The following is a 7,531-nucleotide window of genomic DNA, read 5'->3' on the forward strand; positions in this document are numbered from 1 at the left end:
GAGTTGATGAAGTCATACTCTTAATCCAGAGAAGTAATAAATACTGAAAATTAGGAATTGAATTGCTCGGGTTCGTAACTAACGGATCTTGACGAAGCTAACACCGACCTGAAACTGAAATGAGTTTAGTTAACTAAGGTTTGGGGCATATTGAAGTTGGGCATATTTGGAGAGAGTTGGAAAAATGAAAAAGAAATGTAAGTGGATGGATGTGAGTAACGCAAGGTTTGAGTGCAGTATTTCCAAAGCTAGAAACTAATAAATGGAAAAATATAAGGAATCAATGTCAGCAAATAAATTTCCAAAAAGAAAAGAAAAGATTGAATTCAAGAGATGAAAGCTTGGTTGAAAACTTGATAAATGAATGAACATAGTAGCCCCTATTTATACTAGTGGCCTTGAACAAATTTGCCTAATTAAAGGCCACTAGCCATAGAAAATTAAGGAAAAATATTCCCATGATATCAAAAATCCCTACATAATCTCCCACTAAGTCAAAATAAAATTTCAGCTAATTACATCTTGGAAAAATTTTGTTTTGGCCCGCCTTCTTTGCTCCTTTCTTCAATCTAGCCCAATTGTTTTCTTTTTATTCTATTTAGCCCCAAATTACACCCCTGTATAAAATTCAATATAAACATGGAAAAATCAGTGGTGCATTCTCATAAATTGACCAATTAAATGACATGAAATATGTATTTTTAGCATTTAATCATCGGTTTTGGTGTCATTTGTAGGATTTTAAGTGTATGACTTCGCGGTAGATTAATCTCGCTATCAGGTGTGTGAAAATAATATTAAAATTTGATAGAAACTTGTTAAATCGTGAAATAGAGGCTATTTTTGAAGCGCCTAGTGCCACACTACAGGTCGGTAGTGTGGTAGATTAATCGTCACACGACCATGTACTTTTATTTTTTTAAATTAAATCCTTATTATTTTTCTCTTTCGATAACTGTCAAACAAACTTCTTTTTGGTGGTACGTTTCTTTCCTTTCCTTCAATTTTGTTTTAAATTTTTTTATTTCTTTTCTTCTTTCTTTCCTTCTTTTTCACCTTGCCAACGCCGAATCCTTTTGTTATTGTGCCAATTGTAAAATCTTTCTTTTGTTGCGTAAGAACACTGTTGAGGCTTGTTATGATTCTATTGTTTGCTTCATTCTTTCTTTTCCTCGTGGTGGCTTGGTTGTGTTGGTAAGTTGTGTGGAAGATTAGTTTTTTATAAAGTTGGGGTTTTGTTGTTTTAAGTAGAAAATTCCATATATTAATGATTTTATGATAGATATAGTGTTTTGGCTAGTTGTTGTGGATATGAGAAGAGCGCGTGGTGATAGACAACCTTCCGACAAATTAAGGTTTTGGAGTAGTTGCTGCAAGTTTGTGGTAACTAATAGTTGATGAATATAGGGACTATTTATTTGGGAAAAGTGCGAATGTAAGTGGTAATGTTCGTGTTAAATCAGAGTTGTAATCATTAGTTTTGGTGTCGTTTGTAAGATTTTAAGTGTACGACTACGTGGTGGATTAATCTCGCTATCAGGTGTGTGAAAACAATCCTAAAACTCTGTAGAAACTCATTAAATCGTGAAACATGGTCTGTTTTTCAAAACCGCCTAGTGCCACACGGTCGTGTGTCAGGCCGTGTTGTAGATTGTGTGCACCACACGACCGTCTAATTTTATTTTTAAAAATCAAATACCTGTTATTTTTCTCTTTCAGCAACCGTTAAACCAACTTCTCTTTGGTTGCACATTTCTTTCCCTTCTTTCAATTTTGTTTTACATTTTTTTCTTTCTTTTCTTCTTTCTTTCCTTCTTTAAACCTTGCCAACACCGACTCCTTCTTTTGTTATTGTGCCAATTGCAAAATCTTTCTTTTGTTGTGTGAGAACACTGTTGAGGCTTGTTATGATTCTATTGTTCACTTGTTTCTTTCTTTTCCTCGTGGTGGCTTGGTTGTGTTGGTAAGTTGTTGGAAGATTAGTTCTTTATAAGGTTGGAGTTTTGTTGTTTTAAGCAAAAAAATACGTAGATTAATGATTTTATGATAGATATAGTGTTGTGGCTGGTTTTTGTGGATAAGAGAAGAGCGCATGGTGATAGACAACTCTCCGACAATTTAAGGTTTTGGAGTAGTTGCTGCAAGTTTGTGGTAACTACTTGTTTATGAATATAAGGACTATTTCTTTGAGAAAAGAGCGAATTTAAATGGTAATGTTCATGTTAAATCGAAGTTTTAATCGTTGGCTTTGGTGTTGTTTGTAGGATTTTACGTGTAAAACTACGTGCTGGATTAATGTCGCTATCAGGTGTGTGAAAACGATCCTAAAACTCGATAGAAACTTATTAAATCGTGAAACAGGGGCTATTTTTTGAAACTGCCCAGTGCCACACGGCTGTGTGTCAGGCCGTATGGTAGATTGTGTGTGTGACACGTCCGTGTAATTTTATTTTTTTAAATCAAATCCCTGTTATTTTTCTCTTTCGGCAACCATCAAACCAACTTCTCTTTGGTTGCACGTTTCTTTCCCTTCTTCCAATTTTGTTTTACATTTTTTTCTTTCTTTTCTTCTTTCTTTCCTTCTTATACGCCTTGCCAACGCTGACTCCTTCTTTTGTTATTGTGCCAATTGTAAAATCTTTCTTTTGTTGCGTAAGAACACTGTTGAGGCTTCTTATTATTCTATTGTTCGCTTGTTTCTTTCTTTTCCTCGTGGTGGCTTTGTTGTGTTGGTAAGTTGTGTGAAAGATAAGTTCTTAATAAGGTTGGGGTTTTGTTGTTTTAACAAAAAAAATCCGTAGATTAATGATTTTATGATTTATATAGTGTTGTGGCTGGTTGTTGTGGATAGGAGAAGAGCGCGTGGTGGTGGACAACCTTCCGACAAATTAAGGTTTTGGAGTAGTTGCTGCAAGTTTGTGGTAACTACTTGTTTATGAATATAGTGACTGTTTCTTTGAGAAAAGAGTAAATTTAAGTGGTAATGTTCGTGTTAAATCGAAGTTGTAATTATTGGTTTTGGTGCCGTTTGTAGGATTTTAAGTGTATGACTACGAGGTGGATTAATGTCGCTATCAGGTGTGTGAAAACGATTCTAAAACCCTATAGAAACTCGTTAAATCGTGAAACAGGGGCTATTTTTCGAAACTACCTAGTGCCATACAGCCGTATGGTAGGCCGTGTGCCAGATCGTGTGGGGTACACGGCCGTGTGAAACTCCGCAGACCATTTGGGCAGACCGTGTGGACCACACGGGCTAGGATTTTGGGCCGTATAGGCCTTTTTGTCAAAATTTAGGGCCCGATTAAAGGTTGTTTGAGGGAATAAAAAATTCGGTCAGTAGGCATCATATAGGGTCGAAAAAGCATAGTTTAGTACGTTAATACATATGGATAAGCTTAAAAGGTATGCTAAGTTGGATAATTTACAAATAAATTGTGTGTTTTGTTATGATCTATATGAAATGTGTGTCTAGGTTTGCCATGTTTTATCTAATATATGTGTGTATGTTTTATGATCATGTTATATGGTATGCATATGTTTGGGGATGGGTTATGATGTGATAGAGGAAGTGATATATGACAGTTTATATTGCAATTATGGCAGCTAGACTGTAAATTTATGTATGGTAGCTCAGCTGCAATTATATGAGTGTGGCACATCGCCTCCAAATATTGGTGTGATTGGATGGATGAACTTTTGTAGTCCTATATGGTGTGATTGGTTGGACGGAGATGGTGTGTAATGGATGGGGGTAGGACATGATCTATATGATTCGATATGATATGATCCATAAAAATATGATAATATGTGCTCTGTATTAAGATTTGGTATGATAATAAATAATATGATATATTTCATGAGACTATATGAAATAAGTGTTTGCTTGCACTAAGATTATGGGCCAAATCACACACTGGGCTTAAATCTCACGATTTGTATGTTTTGTTTTAGGTAATCCTCCGACCTAGGAATGGACGGCGACTCTGGAGCTCAAGTTTCATGATTTTAATTTATGCGCTATGGACTTTTTAGTTGCTTATTATGGAAATTTTTGAACTGTTTTGGGGTTTTTTTGATTTTGTTTTGGACATTTTTATTTTTGTTTAGTTCATTAGGACTATTTTGGATATTTTCTACACAAAAGCTTTAAACATTTAAGAGTGTTTGACTCATGACAATTTAAAATGAACTGTGGTTTTATATACAAAAAAAGCTATAAGGTTTTTGTGCAAGACTAATCGAAATTCTCCCAAAATGTTTAAGCACGTAAATGTTTTCAAGTAAATTGGTTTTCATTTTAGTAACACAATTAAGCTGTGATTTCAAAAAATTGATGTGTTTTTCAAAAGAGTCATACAATTAAATTTTCTGTTCTTTGAAGTTGGTTTCCATCAAAGTTAAACATTTGTTTCTCTTGCTTGTACGATGTAGTCTCCATGATCTGACCGTAACGTCTAGGTCGGGTATGGGGTATTACACTTAAAGGGTATGGTCTTGAGACATAGACCTCAATATCTCGAGACATGTTCAGATCGAAGCAAAAATGCCAAAATAGGGGAGGCTTATCCCAAGATATGAAGTTCCCTATCTCGAGGCAAATGTTGAATTTTGACAATTAGAGTTTAGATTCGAATCTTAACTCCATTGGTGACCCTGTACATTCCTTAATTGTATTAAAAGAGAAGAATCATCATTAATTAAATCCATTTATTTGAAGAAGTAAAATGATTTATTTTACCCCTTTGATTTAACATCATGTTTTATTAGAACATTGTTTAAATATGTCATTTTAGTAAATAATTTTTAAAGTGTAATATTTTGGTCATTAATTTTTATTTATATATTATTTATGTAAAAAAAAGCCCTGATTTATATGGTTAAAGAATATTATTCAACCGTTTTTCTTTGTAGTTATTGGAATCGAAAAACACTTTAAAAGGGGGTGCCTAATTACTATTTATACAATATTGAAAGTCAAAGGCTAGGGTAGAGTAATACTGTTTAAACTGGCATTCTAACAATAACTTTAAATACGGTTGCATACAAATTGGGGTGCCTAGTTATTCGCAGCAGTATTAAATCACCTAATCATGTTCCTAAAGCAATTAAAACATGGAGATCGTCTAATCATCGACAATTTCTTACACTCATGTGACTAAATAGAAATTATATAAAGTGGAAGACAAACGCACTCAATTCATTCACATGCTATCTATTCTTTATTTTTATAAGATATTCATCTTTATATGCCATTATTTCAGAGATAGGGTTATATACTCCAAGTTCAGTATGCATTACCATATATATATATATATATGCATAGATAAATCGATAATAGTTATTACTATCTAGAATGAAGTGTATTTAAATTGGTGGGGCATGAAACATCAAGCTGGTCCCCTAACATATTGGATAGAGGCAAAGAGGCTACCAGATGAAACTTAATTTTTGTCTCTTGAATTCAAGTTCGACTTTCCAAGCAGTCTGAAAACTGTGTGGTAATTATATAACAAAGAAGCTGCAACTGTTAATGGTGCTGATACATCACTATCACAATGTTAATTACAACACAGTGAGTTGCCTTATTAGCATTCTTGTCTTGTCTTGTGTAATGGGATTTTGTTTTACTTGTTGATTCTAGTTGTACAACCAGGGAAGTCAAGACAAACTTGCACACACAGGCATGCAAGCAACTCAAGAAACTGAGAGAAAGAGAGAGAATCAACATTATCTTTACTTCCTTGATTAAAAAATTTCAGCCATTAATAAGAGGTTTAAACAGGCACATAGATAAAGTTGAAGATTTATCATATTAATTTTACCTCTGACAGGCAGATTTGTGCATGTGGCTTCATGTGCAAGTAATATATACAAAATTGTATTAACAGTATGTGCAGGCAATCAAGAAATAGAGACTTAGGTTAAGAAAACCACATAACATTTAGACACTGCAATTTCTCACCAAATCATTCAGGGAAAAAACTCATCAAATAATTGAAAATTAAAATTTAGTAGATGAGTTACCAGGAAAATGAAGTTCTTACTTGTGGGTTGAGAGAGAGAAAGAGAGAAATCTGAAGTATCCTTAAGTAGCTGGAAAGTTATTTTTGTTGGGGAGTGAGTGATTGAAGCTGCAAGATGACCTGATGCTGAACCATATCTATGAAGCTAAGTCCAAGCAGGATTCTTTACTTAAGACATCTAAATTAATTCCCTTAACAAATTAATGACAATACCCCTATCCTCAAAATGCTTTCAGCACATAAATAACTCCTCTTCCACCAGAGAATTTTGATCCAAACTGGTCCTATACAATCTACTTAACTGCGGGTATCTCTCACCTCCGCTACACACTACATCTATATCAAGACTGGTTAAAGAATATCACATAAAGAAGGAAAAGAAAAGAGTGATGTCTAAATTCATTACCAGATCATGCTGGCAGCTTCAACCTCTCAAACCAACATGCCTGAAAAACAACAAGGGGTTTCGCCTTTGCTAGGAAGGAAACTAGGGAAGACAGAAAGAAGCTATAGATTTGGCAAAGGAAGGTACACGAGGCATGCATGTTTTGAGGTACCAAATCACTCGTGACTCGCCTCTACGATCTATATATATAAAATTTAATGCAACTTTCTCCTTCTTCTTGTGCTGTTTCACAGAGAGGATTATCTAATGGAGGTTTTTGGTCCGTCCTTACAGCTATTGACACCGACTTCTTGCCCCTTAATAATATGACTAGCACGTATAAATTAATTAGAGGAATAGGGACTAGTGGGACCTTAAAACAAGTTAGACTAACAGTTAAAACTCATATTAGAATAGGTTAATCTTTCTACTACTCAATAATCTGAATAAAAAGAACGGGTCAACCCACTTAAGTCTCTTTGAGAGTACAAAAACTACTGATGATTATTCATCCTCACCCTAATTAACTCATGGTTTATGTGTTTTGGTAAAGTTATATAATTCAATTACCTAATTGTCATTAAATCAATCAAAAGTTTTGATGACAGAACACACCACGGTCTAAATCATGACATTAACTGACGTGGAATCCTATATATAAAGGGGTAAAGGCTAAAGAGGGAATTTTGTTTTTTCTTTTTTGCAAGTGATTAGGCTAATAATTCTTGTTAAAGTAGTGATTGAGGCAAGAACAGTTAGAGCATTTATTTAATTTTCCGGGTAGAAACTAGGACATTGATGGTTCAAAACAAGCATGCATGCTTGGCTTGTCGACAAGTAAAGTGTCCTTTACCTAAGCAAACAAGCAGTTTTTGTCACTAAAATTGAAAGGGTAAATCTTTTAATTTCTTGTGTTTAGTTATTTGTACGAGAACAGTAAGCCGCCTGGCATGTGCTTGGCTTTCAATGAATTATATTAAATATATATATATGAAGGTTATGTAATGGCCAGGTTGGAGGAATCAGTCGAGGGAAGAGGGGCATCCTTTTGTCTTTAGCTTTGGGTGGTTTCTATGGTTGACAAACAATGATATATAGACAAAGCCCTAACGGAAGGGAA

The 7,531-nt window shown here is 34.4% G+C and overlaps 1 long non-coding RNA gene across 1 annotated transcript; it reads right to left on the reverse strand.

Moving 5' to 3' along the window:
* Nucleotides 1-298: 298 nt before the first annotated feature.
* Nucleotides 299-7,087, reverse strand: LOC105774140 (uncharacterized). Its single transcript, XR_008196804.1, has 2 exons — nt 6,048-7,087; nt 299-617 (listed from the first exon to the last, which is right to left on the reverse strand). It is a non-coding gene; the product is annotated as an uncharacterized LOC105774140 (long non-coding RNA).
* Nucleotides 7,088-7,531: the final 444 nt, after the last annotated feature.

The sequence above is a fragment of the Gossypium raimondii genome, chromosome 6, assembly GCF_025698545.1.
Source record: "Gossypium raimondii isolate GPD5lz chromosome 6, ASM2569854v1, whole genome shotgun sequence".
Classification (NCBI taxonomy): domain Eukaryota; kingdom Viridiplantae; phylum Streptophyta; class Magnoliopsida; order Malvales; family Malvaceae; genus Gossypium; species Gossypium raimondii.